At 42.7% G+C, this 4,752-nt stretch overlaps 2 pseudogenes; both read left to right on the top strand.

The window, feature by feature from the left end:
* Window positions 1–4,752, top strand: part of LOC108296559 — a 30,411-nt pseudogene that overhangs the window by 9,074 nt on the left and 16,585 nt on the right.
* The window catches only part of LOC108296554, a 2,608-nt pseudogene continuing 1,191 nt past the window's right edge, over window positions 3,336–4,752 (top strand).

Raw genomic sequence — 4,752 nt, 5'->3', positions numbered from 1 at the left:
TGTGTGTGTGTGTGTGTGTGTGTGTGTGTGTGTGTGTGTACACACACACACAATATATGTATAAACATATATACATATAAACACACACACGTATATATAAACACATCTATATATAAACACAGATGCACATTTATTCTATACACTAAAGTGAGAAAATCTTACTGCATTTGTGTTTTATGTGTCTCCAAAAGATGATCAGTTTGATCTGGAAATACAGAACCTGGATCATTCATCATGCATCTAAGATTCTTTTTCTGAAATTCTCTTTGCCCCTTCACTGACCTGTCTATGTTTTAGTCCCCTGCCACAAGCTGGAGTGATGAGGGGAAACCCATAATTTGAATTTGACCCTTGAGAGCTCATGGAGAAATAGGAAGTATCTCAACCTGGAGAGTCTGATCAATAACTGTGCCACACATTTTCTTTGTTTTTATTTAAGAGACAGGGTCTCTGTTGCTTGGGCTGAAGTGCAGTTGCATCATTATAACTCACAGAAGCCTCAACTCCTGGGCTCAAATGATCATCCTGCCTCTGTCTCCCAAGGAGCTGGGACCACAGACACGTACTACCATACCTGTCTAATTTTCATATTTTTTACAGAGGCAGAGTCTCACTATGTTGACCAGGCTGGTCTCAAGCTCCTGACCTGAAGCAATCTTCATATCTCAGGCTCCCAAAATTCTGGGTTACAGGTGGGAGTTACTGCATCTGGCCTGTGCCACACATTTTACCAGCATCTTGGTTCTTCAGTTGAACAACAGCCTCTCTGGGATTGTGAAAAAGGAGTCACGGGCTGGGTGCAGTGACTCACACTTGTAATCACAGCACTTTGGGAGGCCGAGGCGAATGAAGGCCAAAAGTTGAGACCTTCCTGGGCAACAGAATGAAACCCTGTCTCTACTAAAAACAAACAAACAAACAAATAAATAAATAAGAAAAAGGAGTCCAGATTTAACATGTCAGGGGCCAGTTGAAACCAAGTCTGCTGGAGAAACTTTCATGTACCTCAGAATTAGACATTTTTGAAATGTTAGCTCATGAGTGGGCGCTTCTGCCTTGGAATTTGTTAAAGGGATGAAGATACGAAGGTTCCCAGGAGGTGATGGTGCAAAAATAGTAGGATACAAAATAACTTTGAGGCCGGACATGGTCGTTCGCACCTGTAATCCCAGCATTTTGGGAGGTCAAGGTGGGTGAGACCAACTGAGGTCAGGAGTTTGAGACCAGCCTGGTCAACGTGGAGAAACCCTCTCTTTACTAAAAATACAAAATTAGCTGAGTGTGGTGGTGCGTGCCTGCAGACCCAGCTACTTGAAAGGCTGAAGCAGGAGAATCACCTGCGTGGCAGAGATTGTGCCATTGCACTCCAGCCTGGGAGAAAAGATCAAAACTCTGTCTCAAAAACAAACAAAGAAACAAAAAATCACAATAACATTGAGGTTCCTGATTTCAGGAATGTGTTTTGTGCCAGTTTTCTCAATTCTAAATAGATGAGAAAACTGTTGCTGTCATCTGTGAGTAGGCCAATCAAATAATTATTTCTAATGACCATTTGGGTCTGCAAATCAGATGTAAATATGGATCTGGCTTGGTGGAAGAGTACATCTTTGAGAAATCTTTATAAATCTGGAAATTGGTCTGAGTAATACTTTCTGTATCTTCAAATGTTCCACAGTTTGATCCGAGAGTAGGCTTACTTTTTTTCTTTTTTTTGAGGCTGAGTCTTGCTCGGTAACCCAGGCTGGAGTGCAGTGTTGCAATGTCAGCCCACTGCAGCCTCTTCCTCCTGTGCCCAGGCAATTCACCTGCTTCAGCTTCCCAAGTAGTCTGGATTGCAGGCATGTGCCACCATGTCCGGCTAATTTTGTATTTTTAGTAGAGATGGGAATTCACCATGTTGGCCAGGCTGGTCTCAAACTTCTGACCTCAGCCCACCTTAGCCTCCCAAAGTGCTGGTATTAGAGGCGTGAGCCACCACATCTGGCCATGACTTACTATTAATACCTGTTCATCTACTTTTTTCTTTCTTTTCTCTCTCTCTCTCTTTTTTAAATAGAGTCAGGGTCTTGCCATGTTGCCCAGGCTGGTCTTGAACTCCTGGGTTAAAGCAATCTGCACACCTTGGCTTCCCAAAGTTCTTGGATTACAGGCATGAGCCACTGCACCCGGCCTATTTTAAGACAAGATCTCACTGTCTCCCAGGCTGGAGTGCAGTGTGCAGTGGCATGATCTCACTACAGCCTCGACCTCCTGGGCTCAAGCGACCCTCCCACCTCAGCCTCTGGAGTAGCTGAAACTATAGGCACAGGTCACTACAGGATGAGGTATTGTCATGTTGCCCAGGCTGGTCTCAAATTCCTAGGCTCAAGCTGTCTTCCCATCTTAGCCTCCCAAAGTGCTGACACTAGAGGCATGAGCCACCATGCCCAGCCATAATCTACTTTTTAAGAATGCTTTCCAAAGGCCATGTGTGGGTTTGTTCTCTCCATTGGATCATAAAAAACAAATTTACTCTCAATGAGCTTAGAGGCAGTTTTGCTCTACAGAGTTTTCCACAGATCTGAAATATGTTTTAGAGATGGGCTGCTAGTCTATGAATTATAGTTCAGTGACCATTTATTCTTAAGGGCTGGGCTAGGGACTGTTGGGGGTGATGAGTTGAACAACAGGTTCTTGTCCTCTAGGAGAGAATTACATGGCTACACAGTATGTTAAGGCCACAGAAAAATCCACAGGAAGATTTATGGGGCTTTAAGGGAAAAAAGGATTGGTAGTATATTTGATTACAGTTATCCGGGAGACTTTCATGGCAGAGGAAACTTTAGGGTTGAGTATGGAATGTGTTATAGGATTTCGTAGGCAGATCCAGAGGGGTGGGAGAAAACAGTTCAGATTTTAATAACTTAGTTGCTGTAGAGCATTCTTAACCTAGGAGTGTGGCATTTGGTAAATCTGGATAAATCCACATTAGTAAACATAGCGGATACCAAAGATAAGCGATCTTTTTGTAAGACCAGTGTGCAGGCAGGCAGTTGTTTTGATCCTAGATGTGTCCTGTCTTCTCAGCTTTTGTTTTGGCATTAGTCTTTCCACCTGCCTCATCCGTCTTCTTATAAATGTTTTTGTTCAATGGTTGATTTACAGCTTTGAAACTCAGAGGAATGGACTGGTGTTTATCTATGGCATGTGTGGTTCTAATTGTGCCAACTTTGAGCTGGATCTTGGCAAGAAAGTCCTAAACCTGCTGAAAGTGAGACCATGGGAGGGCCCTCTCAACTTTCCTCTTCAATGCTTGGGATTTTTAAAATTATTCTTTGGGAAAAGATTTAGGAATGATGCAAGCTTCAGACATTATGTTCAATGTAAAGGTCATCTGTAAATGATGACTCCTATCTGCCCCCTTAGAACAAGAAATGGTCTTAAAAGTGAAGTGGGAGGAATTAAGGTAAAAAATACACAGGAACATTCTGAGTCATAAAAGTGGGATGGGCTGGACACCATGACTGAAGCCTGTAATCCCAGCACTTTGGGAGGCTGAGGCACACTTATGTGTCCAAAGTGTGTATGAAATATACATAAATTTCCTGCTTAGGCTTCGGTCCCATCCCAAAGGTATCTCATTATGAATATGCAGATATTCCAAAATCTGGAAAAAATTCAAAATCTGAAACACTTCTGGACCCAAGTATTTTGGATAAGGAATACCCAGCCTGTTACAAATGGTGCTGTTATGAACATTCTTAAACATGTTTTCTGGTGAGTATGTGTAAGAGGGTCACTAGGGAAGTGTTTCTCAATCTTTTTTCATTATTGTCTCATGAAGAAGGCTTTTTAACATTTCCTCCCTAATAATTCCACTTCTAATAAAATTTTAATACCATAGATATACTGTATATCTTTATGTACGTTTTTTAAACATTTATTTTATTTTATTTCATTTTTTTGAGACAGCGTCTCACTCTTTTCACCCAGGCTGGAGTGCAGTGGTATGATCTTGGCTCACTATAACCTCCACCTCCCAGGTTTAAGTGATTCCCCTGCCTCAGCCTCCTGAAAAGCTGGGATTACAGGTGCCTGACACCACACCTGGCTAATTTTTGTACTTTTTGTAGAGATGTGGTTTCGCCATGTTTGCCAGGCTGGTCTTGAACTTTTGACCTCAGGTGATCCAACCGCCTCAACCTCCAAAAGTGCTAGGATTACTAGCATAAGCCACCGCACCCAGCCCTTTTTGCCACTTTCAAAAGACTGATTCTTTTTTGTTGTTTGTTTTGAGATGGAGTCTTGCTGTCCCCCCAGGCTGGAGTGCAATAGTGCAATCTCAGCTCACTGCAACCTCTGCCTCTCAGATTTAAGTGATTCTCCTGCCTCAACCTCCCACGTAGCTGGGATTACAGGTGCCCACCACCATGCTTGGCTAATTCTTGAATTTTTTGTAGACACGGGTTTTTACCATGTTGGCCAGGCTAGTTTCAAACTCCTGACCTCAAGTGATCCGCCCACCTCGGCCTCTCATAGTGCTGGGATTACAGGTGTGAGCCACCACACCTGGCCTCAGAAGACTGATTCTTATCTGACATGTTACTCTTTGTTCTCTTCAGTTACCCTTTAGTACTACTGATTTGGGAAATCCCCAGCACTGCTTTATGGAGAATACACAGCATCTGGAACAAAATTCTCCAAAGGCCTTTTCACTGAAGTGTGATAAACTACTTTCATCTCTTCATTCAAAGATGCAACCATTTATTTCAG

Source organism: Cebus imitator, unplaced genomic scaffold, assembly GCF_001604975.1.
Source record: "Cebus imitator isolate Cc_AM_T3 unplaced genomic scaffold, Cebus_imitator-1.0 Scaffold724, whole genome shotgun sequence".
Lineage (NCBI taxonomy): Eukaryota > Metazoa > Chordata > Mammalia > Primates > Cebidae > Cebus > Cebus imitator.
Note: the sequence above shows the minus strand (reverse complement) of the source record. Positions and strands in the feature narration are given on the sequence as shown.